Source organism: Carcharhinus amblyrhynchos, chromosome 11 (genome assembly GCF_965287045.1).
Source record: "Carcharhinus amblyrhynchos chromosome 11, sCarAmb.v2.hapA, whole genome shotgun sequence".
Classification (NCBI taxonomy): Eukaryota; Metazoa; Chordata; class Chondrichthyes; order Carcharhiniformes; family Carcharhinidae; genus Carcharhinus; species Carcharhinus amblyrhynchos.
The window spans coordinates 60,739,422-60,762,529 of NC_137334.1; the positions used below are offsets into that span (position 1 = coordinate 60,739,422).

Genomic DNA, 23,108 nt, shown 5'->3' on the forward strand with positions numbered 1-23,108 from the left:
ATAGATGAAGGGAGTCTCAGCTGCCGACTGGAGAATCAGCAAGAGGTCCTCACTGCTTCATCCGGGAAGCTTTGCCAATATTGTGTACCAATGATAATTGCAAGTTCACCATCAGGATTGCAAAAGCAGAAAGTCCTGCAGGCTGAGAGTTGCCAGCCCATCAAAAACTCATAGCTCATTTGCTCAGCAGTGCCACTGGGGAGATGGTAACTGCTGCTGCAACGACTGCCAACAGAGGCCCAGATCTCTGAGAAACCCAGGCCGTAAGGTTTTCTCAGAGTGGGGATTGTGGGGAGGGGACTCCTCAGAGTAGGGCTTTGGGGAAAGGGTTTCTCAGAGCAGGGATTGAGAGATTTGGATGGGTTTTTCAGAGTGGGGATTGTGGGGGAGGGGGATTCAGAGCGGGGATTGTGGGGAAGGGGTTTCTCAGAGCGGGGATTGTGGGGGAGGGGGTTTCTCAGAGTGGGGATTGTGGGGGAGGGGGTTCTCAGAGTGGGCATTGTGAGAGAGGGGTTTCTCAGAGTGGGCATTGTGGAGGAGGGGTTTCTCAGAATGGGAATTGTGGGGGAGGGGTTTCTCAGAGCAGGGATTGTTGGGGAGGGGTTTCTCAGAGCGGGGATTGTGGGGAAGGGGTTTCTCAGAGCGGGGATTGTGGGGAAGGGGTTTCTCAGAGCGGAGATTGTGGGGGAGGGGTTTCTCAGAGCGGGGATTGTGGGGAAGGGGTTTCTCAGAGCGGGGATTGTGGGGGAGGGTTTTTTCAGAGTGTGGATTGTGGGAGAGGGGGTTTCAGAGCGGGGATTGTGGAGGAGGGGTTTCTCAGAGTGGGGATTGTGGGGGAGGGGTTTTTCAGAGCAGGGATTGTGGGGAAGGGGTTTCTCAGAGTGGGGATTGTGGGGGAGGGGTTTCTCAGAGCAGGGATTGTGGGGGAGGGGTTTCTCAGAGCAGGGATTGTGGGAGAGGGGGTTTTAGAGTGGGGATTGTGGGGGAGGGGTTTTTCAGAGTGGGGATTGTGGGGGAGGGGGTTTCAGAGCAGGGATTGTGGGAGAGGGGGTTTCAGAGCGGGGATTGTGGGAGAGGGGGTTTCAGAGCGGGGATTGTGGGAGAGGGGGTTTTAGAGTGGGGATTATGGGAGAGGGGGTTTCAGAGCGGGGATTATGGGAGAGGGGGTTTCAGAGCGGGGATTGTGGGAGAGGGGGTTTTAGAGTGGGGATTGTGGGAGAGGGGGTTTCAGAGCGGGGATTGTGGGGGAGGGGTTTCTCAGAGCAGGGATTGTGGGAGAGGGGGTTTCAGAGCAGGGATTGTGGGAGAGGGGGTTTTAGAGTGGGGATTATGGGAGAGGGGTTTCTCAGAGCAGGGATTGTGGGAGAGGGGGTTTCAGAGCAGGGATTGTGGGAGAGGGGGTTTCAGAGCAGGGATTGTGGGAGAGGGGGTTTTAGAGTGGGGATTATGGGAGAGGGGGTTTCAGAGCGGGGATTGTGGGAGAGGGGGTTTCAGAGCGGGGATTGTGGGGGAGGGGTTTCTCAGAGCAGGGATTGTGGGAGAGGGGGTTTTAGAGTGGGGATTATGGGAGAGGGGGTTTCAGAGTGGGGATTGTGGGAGAGGGGGTTTCAGAGCGGGGATTATGGGAGAGGGGGTTTCAGAGCAGGGATTGTGGGAGAGGGGGTTTCAGAGCAGGGATTGTGGGAGAGGGGGTTTCAGAGTGGGGATTGTGGGGGAAGGGTTTCTCAGACTTGGGATTGTGGGGGAGGGGGTTCTCAGAGTGGGCATTGTAGGGGAGGATTTGGCAGCGTGGGCAGTAGGTGGCTTTCAGTGAGGCCAGATTCTTTGACTGATACTTTGATCTCCCTGGCGCACCACAAGCAACCAACACAGATTTAGAAATTTACATGTCATACTTCCTGTGCAGTGACAGATCCTCCTGCCACTGGGTTACATCCGAACAAGTGGAAGAAGTAGGTCTTTCAGACTCTCAAACATATTCCGCCACTTAATACAGTCATGACTAATCTGACAGTGATCTCAAATTTGATTCCCACTGACCCATCGCCCTATTGAATACCAATAATCTATCCACATCTGCCTTAAAAATATTCAGACTGCTTTTCAGGGACAGAGTTCCAAAGGTGCAAGACCCTCTGTGAAAGAATTTCACCTCTGTTAGGGACCAGATCAGAAACCCCAAGGTACTCTATGAAGTTAGACCAGACCTAAACTTTTTTTTTATTTTGGTAATAGTGTAAGGATAAACTGTTTCATTCCAGGTGTGATTCTATTGATAACTAGGAAGCTCTTATTGAAACCAACTTTAACAATACAATTTAATTATAATGAATGAATTAACTTAACTTTTACCAGCTGAAATACTTAAAGATGATAAGATATGATTCTTAACTGCTGAACTATCCTATTAGTTCCAAGTTAAGCAATATTCTTTATATTCCTCTTCAAAATCAGTTAGCAAATAACACAGACTTTCATGTTGAAAGCGGAGGAATTTAGAGTAGCTAAGAGTAGTGGGCGAGAAGAGGATTGGGAGAGGTTTAAATGTCAGCAAAGATTGACAAAGAAGTTGATAAAGAAGGGTAGCAGAAACTATGAAGCTGGGCTAGCGCTTAATATAAAAAAGGATAGCAAGAGTTTTTATAAATATATAAAAAGGAAGAGGCTGGTTAGGGTGAATGTTGGTCCTTTAGAGGATGAGAAAGGGGACCTAGTGGTAGGGGATGAGGATATGGCTAAGGTATTGAATAACTTTTTTGTTGCTGTCTTCACGGAGGAGGACGTGAATAATTTGCCGGGTGTTAGCGATGGAAAGGTGGTAGGACTGGAGGGTCTTAATGACATTACTGTTACTAGAGAGGCAGTGCTCAACAGACTGGAGGGGCTGATTGTGGACAAGTCCCCAGGACCGGATGGAATGCATCCGAGGGTTCTGAAAGAAATGGCGGAGGTTATAGTGGATGCCTTGGTGGTTATTTTCCAGATGTCGCTGGATTCCGGGGAAGTGCCGGATGATTGGAAAACGGCTAATGTTACGCCGTTGTTTAAGAAGGGTGCCAGGCAAAAGGCGGGGAATTATAGGCCGGTTAGTTTAACGTCTGTGGTAGGTAAAATGTTAGAATCTGTCATTAAGGAGGAAATTGCGAGGCATCTTGAAGGGAATTGCTTGATAGAGCAGACGCAGCACGGTTTCATGAAAGGGAAGTCGTGTCTGACAAATTTACTGGAGTTCTATGAGGATGTGTCTAGGGCGGTGGATAGAGGAGAGCCGGTGGATGTGGTCTTTCTAGATTTTCAGAAGGCGTTTGACAAAGTACCTCACAAGAGGTTATTGCAGAAGGTCAAGGGACATGGAGTTGGGGGTAGGGTGTTAGCGTGGATAGAGGATTGGTTGTCAAATAGGAGGCAGAGAGTGGGGGTCAACGGGTGCTATTCGGATTGGTGGATGGTGACTAGTGGAGTGCCCCAGGGGTCGGTGCTGGGGCCTCAGCTTTTTACCATTTATATAGATGATCTGGAGGAGGGAACCGAGTGTAGGGTGTCGAAATTTGCTGATGACACCAAGATTGGGGGAACGGCAAATTGTGCGGAGGGTGTGGAGAGTCTGCAGAAGGATCTAGATAGGCTGAGCGAATGGGCCAGGAAATGGCAAATGGAATTTAATGTTGGCAAGTGTGAGGTGGTCCACTTTGGTAGGAAGAATGGTAGGAAGGACTATTACTTACGGGGCGAAAAACTGCAGCAGGCGACGGTGCAGAGGGCCCTCGGGGTCCTTGTACATGAGTCGCAAAAACCCAGCTTGCAGGTGCAGCAGGTGGTCAGGAAGGCGAATGGGATGCTGGCCTTCATAGCGAGGGGGATTGAATATAAAAGTAGGGAGGTCTTGCTGCAGCTGTATAGGGCATTGGTGAGGCCGCAGCTGGAGTACTGTGTGCAGTTTTGGGCGCCGCACCTGCGCAAAGATATTTTGGCCTTGGAGGGAGTGCAGAGGAGGTTTACTAGGCTGATACCGGAGTTGAGGGGGTTGAGTTATGAGGAGAGGCTGAATAAACTGGGCTTGTACTCGTTAGAGTTTAGAAGAATGAGGGGAGATCTCATTGAGACGTATAAGATGATGAATGGGATGGATAGGATAGAGGTGGAAAGACTCTTCCCGCTCAAAAAAGACAGTAGGACTAGGGGGCACAGCCTCAAGATAAAAGGGGGGCGGTTTAGAACGGAGTTGAGGAGGAACTTCTTCACTCAAAGGGTGGTGAATCTCTGGAATTCTCTGCCCGTTGAAGTGGTGGAGGCTGCCTCGCTAAATATTTTTAAGACGCGGGTTGATGGGTTTTTGATAAGAGAGGGGATTAAGGGTTACGGGGAGAGGGCGGGAAAGTGGAACTGAGCAGCGACAGATCAGCCATGATCTTATTGAATGGCGGGGCAGGCTCGAAGGGCTAGATGGCCTACTCCTGCTCCTATTTCTTATGTTCTTATGTTCTTATGCTTTTTTACTTGTTAACGATCTTCGAGCCTTTGAACACCCCTGGGTGAGATACAGAGAGACACCTGTCTTCCAACACTCAAACAGCAGCTTCCAGAGAAGGAAAGAGGGAAAAACACCTCTTGCTCCTCTCAGACCCAAGCAGAAACTGCCTGCTTTTCCCGGTAAGCTTAACTTCACCTATTCACATGATTCTCTCTTGTCAATCAACTTAATTAAATCCTACTCTAAAGCCCCAGGGGAAGACCCAAAAATAAATAAAACTGCATTTGTTGAGGTTAAAACAAATGCCCCATTATCTAGGATCAATTATTCTCCTGCAGTCTCAGCGTGGAGCTGCCTAGTTTGCAGACAGATTGACACCAGGTAAACCAGAACTAATTTTAAACATACCAAGAAACATGATACAAAAACTTTTCTTAAAAGCATAGTATCATCACACCTAACCTCTATTTTAAATGGATGATCCCTTAGTTCTACATCTATCCAGTCAAAAACACTCAAGATCTTTTATGTTTTAGTCCATTACCATAAAGTCAGGGGATCAATCCTGATTCAATGAAAAGTGAAGGCGGGCATGCCAGAAGCAGCACCAGGGCTACCTAAGAATGAGGTGTCAAACTGGTGAAGTTACCAAACAGGACTACTTACAACCCAAACAGCAAAAACAGCAAGTGATAGACAGAGCTAAGCGATACCACATCCAACAGAGCAGATCTAAGCTCTGCAGTTCTTCCACATCCAATCATGGAGTGGACAATTAAACAATTCACTGGAGGAAGAGGCTCCACAAATATCCCAGTCCTCAATGATGGAGGAGCCCAGCACATCAGTGCAAAAGAAAAGGCTGAAGCATTCGCAGCAATCTTCAGCCAAAAGTGCTTAGTAGATGATCTGTCTTGGCCTCCTCCAGTGGTCCCCAGCATCTCAGATGGCAGTCTATCAAAAAATGGTCGGAAGTACTGGATACTGCACAGGCAGTGGGTCCTGATAACATTTTGGCAGTAGTATTGAAGACTTCTGCTCCAGAACTTGCCTGTCCCCGAGCCAAGCTCTTCCAATACAGTTACAACACTGGCATCTATTCAACAATGTGAAAAATTGCCCAGGTATGTCTGTACGCAAAAAGCAATCTGGCCAATTACTGCCCAGTCTATTCTCGATCATCAGTAAAGTGATGGAAGGAGTCATCAACAGTGTTATCAAGCAGCACCTGCTCAGCACTAACCTGCTCAGTGATGCCCAGTTTGGGTTCACCAGGGTCACTCAGCTCCTGACCTCATTACAACCTTGGTTCAAACATGGATGGACGAAAGAGCTGAATTCCAGAGGTGAGGTGAGAGTAACAGCCCTTGATATCAAGGCCACATTCAACCGAGTATGGCAGTGGAGGGTCAGTCATCTCAGCTCCATGATATCTCTGCAGTAGTGTCCTAGGCCCAACAATCTTCAGCTGCCTCATCAATGACCTTCCCTCTGTCATATATTCAGAAGGTGGGAAGTTTGCCAATGATTGCACAATGTTCATACCACTCGTGACTCCTCCAATACTGAAGCAGTTTATGTTCAAATGCAACAAGATCTGGACAATATCCAGGCTTGGGCTGACAAGTGGCAAGTAACATTGGTGCCATACAAATGCCAGGTAATGACCATCATTCAATGGTGTTACTGTCACAGAAACCCCAACTGTCCTTGGGGTTACCATTGACCAGAAACTCAACTGGACTCATCACATAAAAACAGTGGCTGCAAAAGCAGGTCAGAGACTAGGAATACTGCAGTGAGTAACTCACCTCCTGACTCACCAAAGCCTATCCAACAAGACTCAAGTCAAAGAACAAAGAACAACACAGCACGGGCAACAGGCCCTTCGGCCCAACGAGCCTGCACTGCCATTTTAACATTATGAGTTCCCTCTCCACCCATGACCCTTCTATGCTTATGGTATTCCACATTGAGGGAAGATTAATTTAGGGACAATTTGTTACACCAATCAGCCTAAGAGCATATCTTTGGGGTGTGGGAGGAAGCCGGAGCACCCAGAGAAAACCCACGCAAGCACGGGGAGAATGCGCAAACTCCCGCAGACACTGGCCCAAATCCATGTATCTGCACAGCAAACAGTGATAGTCACTGAGCTGTCGTGTTGCCCAGCATCTGGTCCAGTTTAAGCATACAATAATGATGTAAAGTACTAGGTTACTCTCGAAACATCCAAGAGTAGCCCTCGTACAACCCATCGCGTGTATGCCCTTTGTTGGACAACAAGGCAGACCGAAGCACCTGTGGATTAAAAGAGAAAAACATCAGTACCATGCACATCCTTATACAAACATTCAAGGGAATCCCCAGAAGCTTAAAAGTAAAACAAGTGAGCCAGAAAATATGTTGGAAGGTCCGTAGGAATCAATTGATTCCCAGGGATGTCCCAAGGCTCCTGAACCTTATTTAAAACAGTTTCCTATATCCCTCCATCTCCATCCCACTCATGTGCCTAAGTAACTCTTAAACAACTCCAGCGTGCCTGCCTCCACCACCTTGCTTGGCAGAGCATTCCATACCCCCACTACCTTCTGTGTGAAAAATCTCCCCCTAACATCCGAATTATACCTCGCCCCCCTCACCCTAAGCCCGTGGCCCCTCATAATGTATGTTTCCAATCTAGGAAAAAGTTTACCACTGTTTATCTATACCCTTCATAATCTTATATACCTCTATTAGATCTCCCCTCAGTCTCCGTCTTTCAAGGGAAAACAGCCCCAATTTGCCCAATCTTTCCTCATAACCCAGTCCTTCCATACCAGGCAACATCCTGGTAAACCTCCTCTGCACTCTCTCCAGGGTCTCCACATCTTTCCGGTAGTAAGGCGACCAGAATGGGATGCAGTACTCCAAATGCGGCCTAAACAACATTCTATACAACTGCAACATTAGACTCCAGCTCTTGTACTCTATACCCCTTCCTATAAAGGCTAACATACCATAAGCGTTCTTCACAACCTTCTCCACTTGTACTGCCACCTTCAAAGACTTGTGCACTTGCACCCCCAGGTCCCTCTGCGTTTCTATACTCTTTATAGGTCTACCCTTTATCATAACTCCCCCCTACGTTATTTCTCCTAAAATGCATCACCTCACATTTATCAGGATTAAATTCCATCTGCCATTTATCTGCCCAATATACCAGCCTATCTACATCCTGTTGTATTGCCTGACACTGCTCCTCAGTGTCTGCCAGTCCAGCCATCTTAGTGTCATCTGCAAACTTGCTGATCACACCACATACTCCCTCTTCCAAGTCATTTATGTATATGACAAATAGAAGAGGTCCCAGTACTGAGCACTGAGGCACACCACTAGTGACAGACCTCCAGCTAGAAAAACACACTTCCACTACTACTCTCTGTCTCCTATTACCAATCCAGTTATCAATCCATCTAGATACCTGTCCTTGTATTCTATGAACCTTAACCTTTTCAACCAACCTACCATGAGGGACTTTGTCAAACGCCTTACTGAAATCCATTTAGACAACATCAACGGCTCATCCTTTGTCGACCGTTTTTGTCACCTCCTCAAAAAGTTCTCCCAGATTCGTAAGGCAAGACTTCCCCTTAACAAAGCTGTGGTGCGTATCCCTAATCAGATCGCAATGCTCTAAATGCTTATACATCCTATCCCTAAGAATCCTCTCCATCAACTTCCCTACCACTGACGTCAAACTCACCGGCGTATAGTTACCAGGGTTATCCCTACTACCCTTTTTAAACAACGGTATCACGTTCGCTATCCTCCAGTCCTCTGGGACCTCACCTGTGTCTAAAGAAGAGACAAAGATTTGCGTCAGAGACCCAGCAATTTCATCTCTCGCCTCCCTAAGCAGCCTAGGATAAATGACATCAGGCCCCGGAGATTTATCAGTTTTAATGCTACCTAAAAGCCCGAACACTTCCTCCCTCGTAATGGATAGTTCCTTCAACTGGTCTACAGCTCCCTCCAAGACAGTACCGGACATCAAGCCCCTCTCCTTCGTAAATACCGACACAAGATATTCATTCAGGACCTCCCCCATTCCCTCAGACTCTAAGCACAGTTCCCCTCCTCTGTCCCAGAGAGGACTGATTTTTCCTCTAACCATCCTTTTGTTCCTGGCATAGGAGTAAAATGCCTTTGGATTTACCTTAATCCTGTCTGCCAAAGCCATTTCATGCCCCTTTTTTGCCCTTCTAACTCCCCATTTGAGCTCCCTCCTACTGTCTCTGTATTCCTCCAATACTCTCTCCATTCCCAGTTGCTTAGACCTAACATACGCCTCTCGTTTCTTCCCGACCAAGTCCTCAATATCCCTGGTAATCCATGGCTCCCTAATTCTACCTTTCCCATCCTTCCTCTTAACCCACACGTGTCTTTCCTGCAACCATTTCAGTTTTCCCTTAAAAGACTCCCACATGCCGAACGTGGACTTGCCCTCAAACAGCCTCTCCCAGTCTGTATCCCTAAGTTCCTGCCTAATCCAGCTGTACCTAGCCTTCCCCCAATTTAGCATCCTCCCCTTGGGACAGCACTCATCTTTTTCCATTAATATCCTAAAGTAGGCAGAGTTGTGGTCACTGTTAGCCACGTGTTCACCTACTGCAACCTCACCTGATCTGGCTCATTACCCAGAACTAAATCCAGTATAGCCCCCTCCCTAGTCGGGCTATCTACATACTGCTCCAAGGACCCTTCCAGTACACATTTTACAAATTCCTCCTTGTCCGAACCCCCAGCTCTAGGCACCTTCCAATCCACCCCAGGGAGATTAAAATCTCCCACTACAACAACCCTATTCTTCCCGCACCTATCCAAAATGTCTCTGCGTATACCTTCTTCTACTGCCTGCGGGCTGTTGGGTGGTCTGTAATACACCCCTAACATAGTAATTGCTCTCTTCCTATTCCTCAACTCCACCCACAGCGACTCAATTCCTTACTCCTCTATATTATCCTCCCTCTGCACCGCTGTGATGTGCTCCCTAACTAACAACGCCACTCCCCCACCTCTTTTCGACCCTCCTCTGTCACGCCTAAAACACTTATACCCAGGAATATTTAGCTGCCAGTGCTGCCCTTCCTTTAACTACGTCTCTGTCACTGCCACCACACCTAAATTCCCCGTGAACATTAAGGCCTTAAGTTCATCCGTTTTACCTGTCACGCTCCTCGCATTAAAACAGACGCACTCCAGACCTCCAGGCCCACTCGGATCCTTCTTCTCCTGGGGAATTTTCCTCTCATCCAAACTTACTCCAAAGTCAGAGTGAGATGGAATACTCCCCACTTGCCTTGATAGGTGCAGCTCCAACAACACTCAGAAAGCTTGACATCATCCAGAACAAAGCTGCCCAAATGATTGGCGCCACATCCACAAACATCCACTCCCTCCACCACCAATGATGAACAGCAGCAGTGTGTACTATCTACAAGATGCACTGCAGCAAATCACCAAAGATCCTTAGACTGCACCTTCCAAACCCACAGCCACTTTCATCTTGAAAGCCAAGGGCAGCAGATACATGGGACCATCTCCACCTGCAAGTTACTCTCCCATAGAACATAGAACAGTACAGCACAGTACAGGCTCTTTGGCCCTTGATGTTGTGCCAAGCCATGTCCAAACCCAAGATCAAGCTATCCCATTCCCTGTATTCCATGTGCCTATCCAATAACCGCTTGAACGTTCTTGCATCCTGATTTGGAAATATATTGCCCTTTTTTCACAGTCGCTGGATCAAAATCCTGGAATTCTCTCCCTAATGGCATTGTAGGTCAACTCACAGAACATGGACTGCAGTGATTCAAGAAAGCAGCTCACCACCACCTTCTCAAGGACAATTAGAGATGGGCAATAAATGCTGGCCAGCCAGCGATGCCCGTGTCCCACAACTGAAAGGTCCCACGAATGAAAGAAAGGTCAAGTCACCTCTTACTCTTCCAAACTCCAGCATATACAAGCCTGGCCTGTCCAAATTTTCTTTGTAAGGCTGCTCACTCATTCCCAGTATTTGTCGAGGAAACATTCTGCAAACTGCTTCCAATGCTTAAATCCAAGTCCTTAATTAAAGTGATCAATACTGCACACAGTACTCCAGATATGCTCTCACGATTCCTTGTAAAAATAATACCAATAGCAACAGCAGAATTAATTGCCTGCCCAGTTGACAGCAGGACAGGACAGTCGTCCATGGGTCTTCCTGTCATGGGCTTATTCACAGTAAAAATTCTGACAACACCAGGTTTAAGTCCAACCGATTTATTTGATAGTAAACTCACAAGCTTTTGGGGTTAGTCCCTTCGTCAGGTGAATGGAGAGTTCTGGCCTCAGACAGAGCATATCAAGCACAGACAGTTTACAGATTACTGATTAGAATGCGAATCTTTACACCTAACCCGCTGTTCAAGTCTTAAAGTGGCCGACAATGTGAGTGGAAGCAGCACTGATCACAGATTAAAGAGATGTGTATTTCACCAGACAGTACAGTAAGTGAGGTTTTGCAAACCCAGGCAAGTCACGGGGGTTACAGATAGTGCGACATGAACCCAAGATCCTTGTTGAGACCGTCCTCATGCGTGCGGAACTTGGCTATTATGAGAGAATTTACTCTCATCAACTGAAACTTGTAATTAAAACTCGTACGTTGAAATGTGATGTTACTCAAATATAACCAATATAATCAATGTATGTTACCTAATGTAATCAGTATAGTAATCACATATAATCAATGAATGTAAACAGTAACCACCTTGAGGAACAATGGGTATTGTCCAATTACCCAACTCATAATATGATTATGACTAGAAAGAAAGAATGAAGTAAATATGTTTTCTTTACTATTCGGCCTGAGTCAGCTAAACCACGATTGTTGTATAAGCAGAACTGTTTGGATAAGGACAAAGGTTGCAACCACAATGGTTTCAAGAAGTAAATGATGCGTTAATTAGGACCAATCTCAAACATGGTAGACAAGTGGCAGGCCCAGAAACAATAGTGGCTAAAAGAGGTCAACCTTGAGGATGAGATAAGGGATCTCAGGGTATGGAGCTGCAGTGAGCATAAAAAGACTGTAAGCGAACGGTTCGTTGGATTGTTCCGGACATCCCGGCTTTATTGTCTTGTACTGGAGAATAAAGTCTACTGCTTGGAGGATCAAGGCTCAGACTCTCCATTTCGATTGGCTAGAGTTAGTTGTCGTCCTGGGGAACCACGACACTATCAGTCTCTGCTCAACGTCCTGATACGTTGCAAGAAAGGATGTCCCGAAGCATGGTACATTGGGGAGACCATGCAGACGCTACGACAATGGATGAATGAACATCGCTCGACAATCACCAGGCAAGACTGTTCCCTTCCTATTGGCGAACACTTCAGTGGTCACGGGCATTCAGCCTCTGACCTTCGGGTAAGCATTCTCCAAGGCGGCCTTCATGACACACGACAGCGCAGAGTCGCTGAACAGAGACTGATAGCCAAGTTCCACACACACGAGGACGGTCTCAACAGGGATCTTGGGTTCATGTCGCACTATCTGTAACCCCCGTGACTTGCCTGGGTTTGCAAAACCTCACCTACTGTACTGTCTGGAGAAATACACATCTCTTTAACCTGTGGTCAGTGCTCCTTCCACTCACATTGTCGGCCACTTTAAGACTTGAACAGCAGGTTAGGTGTAAAGATTCACATTCTAATCAGTAATCTGTAAACTGTCTGTGCTTTATGTGCTCTGTCTGAGGCCAGAACTCTCCATTCACCCAACGAAGAGACTAACCCTGAAAGCTTGTGAGTTTACTATCAAATAAATCGGTTGGACTTAAATCTGGTGTTGTCAGAATTTTTACTGTGTTTACCCCAGCCAGCATATCCACATCACGGGCTTGTTCAAGCAGGCGGACGGAAGGTGGTGGCACTCCTTTAATTAGCATCATCTCACCCAATTGAGTGCTTTCTCTCTCAAAGTTCACCATGGGGAAGAACATACAATGCCTTCCAATGTTTGCAATGCATTTGCTTTCAACTGCACCGCAACTATACTCCTATTAGAAAACACCTCCTTAAAAGTATTTCCAGTAGTGGAATAAGAAGGACAAGATGGCCACAATTTAAAAGCAAACAAGGGAGGATTTTAGCAGGCAAGCTTTAACTTGTTTCTCCTTTAGTATTCATGCAATAAATAGTTAATCTTAATCTTAAATAGTTTGTGGCGACATTCAATGCTAATATGCAGCAAACATTGTACCTTTAAATGCCTGAAAACTGAGGGGTGGTGCAACTGTGTTCTTCTCCCCAGCTTGTTTCAAACTTGGTTGGATGCGAATGAACTTCGTACAGCTCAAAGCTGCCAGAAAGTCTGTTCCCTAGCAGAGCCAATCAAGTGACACAGGAGCAAACTCCACCCATTGAAATCATCAATTCGGTTAGCAGAGACTAAATTAGACTTCCTCAAACAACAGCTGTAGTTACAGTCTTGCAGCCGATTCGCACAGATGTTTTAGAATACTTCATCACATTTTTAGAACTTGAAAAATGACTTGAGGACCATTTTTTCACTCAAGCAGAGAAAACATGAGAAGTTAATTGTTAGGGAGCTACAAAACAGGGCATTTGGAAAATCCTGAAGGCTTGGAATTTGTAGGGGGTGGGGGGCAGGGCTTTGACTGTGAACTGTCTGCATTCACCACAACCACTTTTCTGAAACTGACTGCAACTTCCACCGGAGGCATGATGCACATTAATGGGTCTGTGTTGCACTAAACGTGCAATTCACAGTTAGTTTCAGAGACCTGGGGCCTCAGCTTTTTACCATTTATATAGATGATCTGGAGGAGGGAACCGAGTGTAGGGTGTCGAAATTTGCTGATGACACCAAGACTGGGGGAACGGCAAATTGGGCGGAGGGTGTGGAGAGTCTGCAGAAGGATCTAGATAGGCTGGGCGAATGGGCCAGGAAATGGCAAATGGAATTTAATGTTGGCAAGTGTGAGGTGGTCCACTTTGGTAGGAAGAATGGTAGGAAGGACTATTACTTACGGGGCGAAAAACTGCAGCAGGCGACGGTGCAGAGGGACCTCGGGGTCCTTGTGCATGCGTCGCAAAAACCCAGCTTGCAGGTGCAGCAGGTGGTCAGGAAGGCGAATGGGATGCTGGCCTTCATAGCGAGGGGGATTGAATATAAAAGTAGGGAGGTCTTGCTGCAGCTGTATAGGGCATTGGTGAGGCCGCAGCTGGAGTACTGTGTGCAGTTTTGGGCGCCGCACCTGCGCAAAGATATTTTGGCCTTGGAGGGAGTGCAGAGGAGGTTTACTAGGCTGATACCGGAGTTGAGGGGATTGAGCTATGAGGAGAGGCTGAATAAACTGGGCTTGTACTCATTAGAGTTTAGAAGAATGAGGGGAGATCTCATTGAGACGTATAAGATGATGAATGGGATGGATAGGATAGAGGTGGAAAGACTCTTCCCGCTCAAAAAAGACAGTAGGACTAGGGGGCACAGCCTCAAGATAAAAGGGGGGCGGTTTAGAACGGAGTTGAGGAGGAACTTCTTCACTCAAAGGGTGGTGAATCTCTGGAATTCTCTGCCCGTTGAAGTGGTGGAGGCTGCCTCGCTAAATATTTTTAAGACGTGGGTTGATGGGTTTTTGATAAGAGAGGGGATTAAGGGTTACGGGGAGAGGGCGGGAAAGTGGAACTGAGCCACGACAGATCAGCCATGATCTTATTGAATGGCGGGGCAGGCTCGAAGGGCTGGATGGCCTACTCCTGCTCCTATTTCTTATGTTCTTATGTTGTTATGCTTTTTTACTTGTTAACGATCTTCGAGCCTTTGAACACCCCTGGGTGAGATACAGAGAGACACCTGTCTTCCAACACTCAAACAGCAGCTTCCAGAGAAGGAAAGAGGGAAAAACACCTCTTGCTCCTCTCAGACCCAAGCAGAAACTGCCTGCTTTTCCCGGTAAGCTTAACTCCACCTATTCACATGATTCTCTCTTGTCAATCAACTTAATTAAATCCTACTCTAAAGCCCCAGGGGAAAACCCAAAAATAAATAAAACTGCATTTGTTGAGGTTAAAACAAATACCCCATTATCTAGGATCAATTATTCTCCTGCAGTCTCAGAGTGGAGCTGCCTAGTTTGCAGACAGATTGACACCAGGTAAACCAGAACTAATTTTAAACATACCAAGAAACATGATACAAAAACTTTTCTTAAAAGCATAGTATCATCACACCTAACCTTTATTTTAAATGGATGATCCCTTAGTTCTACATCTATCCAGTCAAAAACACTCAAGATCTTTTATGTTTTAGTCCATTACCATAAAGTCAGGGGATCAATCCTGATTCAATGAAAAGTGAAGGCGGGCATGCCAGAAGCAGCACCAGGGCTACCTAAGAATGAGGTGTCAAACTGGTGAAGTTACCAAACAGGACTACTTACAACCCAAACAGCAAAAACAGCAAGTGATAGACAGAGCTAAGCGATACCACATCCAACAGAGCAGATCTAAGCTCTGCAGTTCTTCCACATCCAATCATGGAGTGGACAATTAAACAATTCACTGGAGGAAGAGGCTCCACAAATATCCCAGTCCTCAATGATGGAGGAGCCCAGCACATCAGTGCAAAAGAAAAGGCTGAAGCATTCGCAGCAATCTTCAGCCAAAAGTGCTTAGTAGATGATCTGTCTTGGCCTCCTCCAGTGGTCCCCAGCATCTCAGATGGCAGTCTATCAAAAAATGGTCGGAAGTACTGGATACTGCACAGGCAGTGGGTCCTGATAACATTTTGGCAGTAGTATTGAAGACTTCTGCTCCAGAACTTGCCTGTCCCCGAGCCAAGCTCTTCCAATACAGTTACAACACTGGCATCTATACAACAATGTGAAAAATTGCCCAGGTATGTCTGTACGCAAAAAGCAATCTGGCCAATTACTGCCCAGTCTATTCTCGATCATCAGTAAAGTGATGGAAGGAGTCATCAACAGTGTTATCAAGCAGCACCTGCTCAGCACTAACCTGCTCAGTGATGCCCAGTTTGGGTTCACCAGGGTCACTCAGCTCCTGACCTCATTACAACCTTGGTTCAAACATGGATGGACGAAAGAGCTGAATTCCAGAGGTGAGGTGAGAGTAACAGCCCTTGATATCAAGGCCACATTCAACCGAGTATGGCAGTGGAGGGTCAGTCATCTCAGCTCCATGATATCTCTGCAGTAGTGTCCTAGGCCCAACAATCTTCAGCTGCCTCATCAATGACCTTCCCTCTGTCATATATTCAGAAGGTGGGAAGTTTGCCAATGATTGCACAATGTTCATACCACTCGTGACTCCTCCAATACTGAAGCAGTTTATGTTCAAATGCAACAAGATCTGGACAATATCCAGGCTTGGGCTGACAAGTGGCAAGTAACATTGGTGCCATACAAATGCCAGGCAATGACCATCATTCAATGGTGTTACTGTCACAGAAACCCCAACTGTCCTTGGGGTTACCATTGACCAGAAACTCAACTGGACTCATCACATAAAAACAGTGGCTGCAAAAGCAGGTCAGAGACTAGGAATACTGCAGTGAGTAACTCACCTCCTGACTCACCAAAGCCTATCCAACAAGACTCAAGTCAAAGAACAAAGAACAACACAGCACGGGCAACAGGCCCTTCGGCCCAACGAGCCTGCACTGCCATTTTAACATTATGAGTTCCCTCTCCACCCATGACCCTTCTATGCTTATGGTATTCCACATTGAGGGAAGATTAATTTAGGGACAATTTGTTACACCAATCAGCCTAAGAGCATATCTTTGGGGTGTGGGAGGAAGCCGGAGCACCCAGAGAAAACCCACGCAAGCACGGGGAGAATGCGCAAACTCCCGCAGACACTGGCCCAAATCCATGTATCTGCACAGCAAACAGTGATAGTCACTGAGCTGTCGTGTTGCCCAGCATCTGGTCCAGTTTAAGCATACAATAACGATGTAAAGTACTAGGTTACTCTCGAAACATCCAAGAGTAGCCCTCGTACAACCCATCGCGTGTATGCCCTTTGTTGGACAACAAGGCAGACCGAAGCACCTGTGGATTAAAAGAGCAAAACATCAGTACCATGCACATCCTTATACAAACATTCAAGGGAATCCCCAGAAGCTTAAAAGTAAAACAAGTGAGCCAGAAAATATGTTGGAAGGTCCGTAGGAATCAATTGATTCCCAGGGATGTCCCAAGGCTCCTGAACCTTATTTAAAACAGTTTCCTATATCCCTCCATCTCCATCCCACTCATGTGCCTAAGTAACTCTTAAACAACTCCAGCGTGCCTGCCTCCACCACCTTGCTTGGCAGAGCATTCCATACCCCCACTACCTTCTGTGTGAAAAATCTCCCCCTAACATCCGAATTATACCTCGCCCCCCTCACCCTAAGCCCGTGGCCCCTCATAATGTATGTTTCCAATCTAGGAAAAAGTTTACCACTGTTTATCTATACCCTTCATAATCTTATATACCTCTATTAGATCTCCCCTCAGTCTCCGTCTTTCTAGGGAAAACAGCCCCAATTTGCCCAATCTTTCCTCATAACCCAGTCCTTCCATACCAGGCAACATCCTGGTAAACCTCCTCTGCACTCTCTCCAGGGTCTCCACATCTTTCCGGTAGTAAGGCGACCAGAATGGGATGCAGTACTCCAAATGCGGCCTAAACAACATTCTATACAACTGCAACATTAGACTCCAGCTCTTGTACTCTATACCCCTTCCTATAAAGGCTAACATACCATAAGCGTTCTTCACAACCTTCTCCACTTGTACTGCCACCTTCAAAGACTTGTGCACTTGCACCCCCAGGTCCCTCTGCGTTTCTATACTCTTTATAGGTCTACCCTTTATCATAACTCCCCCCTACGTTATTTCTCCTAAAATGCATCACCTCACATTTATCAGGATTAAATTCCATCTGCCATTTATCTGCCCAATATACCAGCCTATCTACATCCTGTTGTATTGCCTGACACTGCTCCTCAGTGTCTGCCAGTCCAGCCATCTTAGTGTCATCTGCAAACTTGCTGATCACACCACATACTCCCTCTTCCAAGTCATTTATGTATATGACAAATAGAAGAGGTCCCAGTACTGAGCACTGAGGCACACCACTAGTGACAGACCTCCAGCTAGAAAAACACACTTCCACTACTACTCTCTGTCTCCTATTACCAATCCAGTTATCAATCCATCTAGATACCTGTCCTTGTATTCTATGAACCTTAACCTTTTCAACCAACCTACCATGAGGGACTTTGTCAAACGCCTTACTGAAATCCATTTAGACAACATCAACGGCTCATCCTTTGTCGACCGTTTTTGTCACCTCCTCAAAAAGTTCTCCCAGATTCGTAAGGCAAGACTTCCCCTTAACAAAGCTGTGGTGCGTATCCCTAATCAGATCGCAATGCTCTAAATGCTTATACATCCTATCCCTAAGAATCCTCTCCATCAACTTCCCTACCACTGACGTCAGACTCACCGGCGTATAGTTACCAGGGTTATCCCTACTACCCTTTTTAAACAACGGTATCACGTTCGCTATCCTCCAGTCCTCTGGGACCTCACCTGTGTCTAAAGAAGAGACAAAGATTTGCGTCAGAGACCCAGCAATTTCATCTCTCGCCTCCCTAAGCAGCCTAGGATAAATGACATCAGGCCCCGGAGATTTATCAGTTTTAATGCTACCTAAAAGCCCGAACACTTCCTCCCTCGTAATGGATAGTTCCTTCAACTGGTCTACAGCTCCCTCCAAGACAGTACCGGACATCAAGCCCCTCTCCTTCGTAAATACCGACACAAGATATTCATTCAGGACCTCCCCCATTCCCTCAGACTCTAAGCACAGTTCCCCTCCTCTGTCCCAGAGAGGACTGATTTTTCCTCTAACCATCCTTTTGTTCCTGGCATAGGAGTAAAATGCCTTTGGATTTACCTTAATCCTGTCTGCCAAAGCCATTTCATGCCCCTTTTTTGCCCTTCTAACTCCCCATTTGAGCTCCCTCCTACTGTCTCTGTATTCCTCCAATACTCTCTCCATTCCCAGTTGCTTAGACCTAACATACGCCTCTCGTTTCTTCCCGACCAAGTCCTCAATATCCCTGGTAATCCATGGCTCCCTAATTCTACCTTTCCCATCCTTCCTCTTAACCCACACGTGTCTTTCCTGCAACCATTTCAGTTTTCCCTTAAAAGACTCCCACATGCCGAATGTGGACTTGCCCTCAAACAGCCTCTCCCAGTCTGTATCCCTAAGTTCCTGCCTAATCCAGCTGTACCTAGCCTTCCCCCAATTTAGCATCCTCCCCTTGGGACAGCACTCATCTTTTTCCATTAATATCCTAAAGTAGGCAGAGTTGTGGTCACTGTTAGCCACGTGTTCACCTACTGCAACCTCACCTGATCTGGCTCATTACCCAGAACTAAATCCAGTATAGCCCCCTCCCTAGTCGGGCTATCTACATACTGCTCCAAGGACCCTTCCAGTACACATTTTACAAATTCCTCCTTGTCCGAACCCCCAGCTCTAGGCACCTTCCAATCCACCCCAGGGAGATTAAAATCTCCCACTACAACAACCCTATTCTTCCCGCACCTATCCAAAATGTCTCTGCGTATACCTTCTTCTACTGCCTGCGGGCTGTTGGGTGGTCTGTAATACACCCCTAACATAGTAATTGCTCTCTTCCTATTCCTCAACTCCACCCACAGCGACTCAATTCCTTACTCCTCTATATTATCCTCCCTCTGCACCGCTGTGATGTGCTCCCTAACTAACAACGCCACTCCCCCACCTCTTTTCGACCCTCCTCTGTCACGCCTAAAACACTTATACCCAGGAATATTTAGCTGCCAGTGCTGCCCTTCCTTTAACTACGTCTCTGTCACTGCCACCACACCTAAATTCCCCGTGAACATTAAGGCCTTAAGTTCATCCGTTTTACCTGTCACGCTCCTCGCATTAAAACAGACGCACTCCAGACCTCCAGGCCCACTCGGATCCTTCTTCTCCTGGGGAATTTTCCTCTCATCCAAACTTACTCCAAAGTCAGAGTGAGATGGAATACTCCCCACTTGCCTTGATAGGTGTTTCTCAGAGTGGGGATTGTGGGGGAGGGGGTTTCTCAGAGTGGGCATTGTGGAGGAGGGGTTTCTCAGAATGGGAATTGTGGGGGAGGGGTTTCTCAGAGCAGGGATTGTTGGGGAGGGGTTTCTCAGAGCAGGGATTGTGGGGAAGGGGTTTCTCAGAGCGGGGATTGTGGGGGAGGGTTTTTTCAGAGTGTGGATTGTGGGAGAGGGGGTTTCAGAGTGGGGATTGTGGAGGAGGCGTTTCTCAGAGTGGGGATTGTGGGGGAGGGGTTTTCAGAGCGGGGATTGTGGGGGAGGGGTTTCTCAGAGTGGGGATTGTGGGGGAGCGGTTTTTCAGAGCAGGGATTGTGGGGGAGGGGTTTTTCAGAGCAGGGATTGTGGGGAAGGGGTTTCTCAGAGTGGGGATTGTGGGGGAGGGGTTTTTCAGAGTGGGGATTGTGGGAGAGGGGGTTTCAGAGTGGGGATTGTGGGGGAGGGGTTTCTCAGAGCAGGGATTGTGGGGGAGGGGGTTTCAGAGCAGGGATTGTGGGAGAGGGGGTTTTAGAGCGGGGATTATGGGAGAGGGGGTTTCAGAGTGGGGATTGTGGGAGAGGGGGTTTTAGAGCGGGGATTATGGGAGAGGGGGTTTCAGAGCGGGGATTGTGGGAGAGGGGGTTTCAGAGCGGGGATTGTGGGAGAGGGGGGTTCAGAGTGGGGATTGTGGGAGAGGGGGTTTCAGAGCGGGGATTGTGGGAGAGGGGGTTTTAGAGTGGGGATTGTGGGAGAGGGGGTTTCAGAGTGGGGATTGTGGGAGAGGGGGTTTCAGAGCGGGGATTGTGGGGGACGGGTTTCTCAGAGCAGGGATTGTGGGAGAGGGGGTTTCAGAGCGGGGATTGTGGGGGGCGGGTTTCTCAGAGCAGGGATTGTGGGAGAGGGGGTTTCAGAGTGGGGATTGTGGGGGAAGGGTTTCTCAGACTTGGGATTGTGGGGGAGGGGGTTCTCAGAGTGGGCATTGTGGGGGAGGATTTGGCAGCGTGGGCAGTAGGTGGCTTTCAGTGAGGCCAGATTCTTTGACTGATACTTTGATCTCCCTGGCGCACCACAAGCAACCAACACAGATTTAGAAATTTACATGTCATACTTCCTGTGCAGTGACAGATCCTCCTGCCACTGGGTTACATCCGAACAACTGGAAGAAGTAGGTCTTTCAGACTCTCAAACATATTCCGCCACTTAATACAGTCATGACTAATCTGACAGTAATCTCAAATTTGATTCCCACTGACCCATCGCCCTATTGAATACCAATAATCTATCCACATCTGCCTTAAAAATATTCAGACTGCTTTTCAGGAACAGAGTTCCAAAGGTGCAAGACCCTCTGTGAAAGAATTTCACCTCTGTTAGGGACCAGATCAGAAACCCCAAGGTACTCTATGAAGTTAGACCAGACCTAAACTTTTTTTTTATTTTGGTAATAGTGTAAGGATAAACTGTTTCATTCCAGGTGTGATTCTATTGATAACTAGGAAGCTCTTATTGAAACCAACTTTAACAATACAATTTAATTATAATGAATGAATTAACTTAACTTTTACCAGCTGAAATACTTAAAGATGATAAGATATGATTCTTAACTGCTGAACTATCCTATTAGTTCCAAGTTAAGCAATATTCTTTACATTCCTCTTCAAAATCAGTTAGCAAATAACACAGACTTTCATGTTGAAAGCGGAGGAATTTAGAGTAGCTAAGAGTAGTGGGCGAGAAGAGGATTGGGAGAGGTTTAAATGTCAGCAAAGATTGACAAAGAAGTTGATAAAGAAGGGTAGCAGAAACTATGAAGCTGGGCTAGCGCTTAATATAAAAAAGGATAGCAAGAGTTTTTATAAATATATAAAAAGGAAGAGGCTGGTTAGGGTGAATGTTGGTCCTTTAGAGGATGAGAAAGGGGACCTAGTGGTAGGGGATGAGGATATGGCTAAGGTATTGAATAACTTTTTTGTTGCTGTCTTCACGGAGGAGGACGTGAATAATTTGCCGGGTGTTAGCGATGGAAAGGTGGTAGGACTGGAGGGTCTTAATGACATTACTGTTACTAGAGAGGCGGTGCTCGACAGACTGGAGGGGCTGATTGTGGACAAGTCCCCAGGACCGGATGGAATGCATCCCAGGGTTCTGAAAGAAATGGCGGAGGTTATAGTGGATGCCTTGGTGGTTATTTTCCAGATGTCACTGGATTCCGAAGAAGTGCCGGATGATTGGAAAACGGCTAATGTTACGCCGTTGTTTAAGAAGGGTGCCAGGCAAAAGGCGGGGAATTATAGGCCGGTTAGTTTAACGTCTGTGGTAGGTAAAATGTTAGAATCTGTCATTAAGGAGGAAATTGCGAGGCATCTTGAAGGGAATTGCTTGATAGAGCAGACGCAGCACGGTTTCATGAAAGGGAAGTCGTGTCTGACAAATTTACTGGAGTTCGATGAGGATGTGTGTGTCTAGGGCGGTGGATAGAGGAGAGCCGGTGGATGTGGTCTTTCTAGATTTTCAGAAGGCGTTTGACAAAGTACCTCACAAGAGGTTATTGCAGAAGGTCGAGGGACATGGAGTTGGGGGTAGGGTGTTAGCGTGGATAGAGGATTGGTTGTCAAATAGGAGGCAGAGAGTGAGGGTCAACGGGTGCTATTCGGATTGGTGGATGGTGACTAGTGGAGTGCCCCAGGGGTCGGTGCTGGGGCCTCAGCTTTTTACCATTTATATAGATGATCTGGAGGAGGGAACCGAGTGTAGGGTGTCGAAATTTGCTGATGACACCAAGATTGGGGGAACGGCAAATTGTGCGGAGGGTGTGGAGAGTCTGCAGAAGGATCTAGATAGGCTGGGCGAATGGGCCAGGAAATGGCAAATGGAATTTAATGTTGGCAAGTGTGAGGTGGTCCACTTTGGTAGGAAGAATGGTAGGAAGGACTATTACTTACGGGGCAAAAAACTGCAGCAGGCGACGGTGCAGAGGGCCCTCGGGGTCCTTGTGCATGAGTCGCAAAAACCCAGCTTGCAGGTGCAGCAGGTGGTCAGGAAGGCGAATGGGATGCTGGCCTTCATAGCCAGGGGGATTGAATATAAAAGTAGGGAGGTCTTGCTGCAGCTGTATAGGGCATTGGTGAGGCCGCAGCTGGAGTACTGTGTGCAGTTTTGGGCGCCGCACCTGCGCAAAGATATTTTGGCCTTGGAGGGAGTGCAGAGGAGGTTTACTAGGCTGATACCGGAGTTGAGGGGGTTGAGCTATGAGGAGAGGCTGAATAAACTAGGCTTGTACTCGTTAGAGTTTAGAAGAATGAGGGGAGATCTCATTGAGACGTATAAGATGATGAATGGGATGGACAGGATAGAGGTGGAGAGACTCTTCCCGCGCAAAAAAGACAGTAGGACTAGGGGGCACAGCCTCAAGATAAAGGGGAGGCGGTTTAGAACGGAGTTGAGGA

At 47.2% G+C, this 23,108-nt stretch overlaps 1 protein-coding gene across 1 annotated transcript in view; it reads right to left on the bottom strand.

Moving 5' to 3' along the window:
• Window positions 1-12,863, bottom strand: part of LOC145350177 (retinol dehydrogenase 7-like) — a 37,654-nt gene extending 24,791 nt beyond the window's left edge. The window contains exon 1 of the mRNA XM_080199220.1: window positions 12,762-12,863. The gene's annotated coding sequence lies outside the window, so the exon portion shown is untranslated. The remainder of the gene's footprint in view (window positions 1-12,761) is intronic.
• Window positions 12,864-23,108: the final 10,245 nt, after the last annotated feature.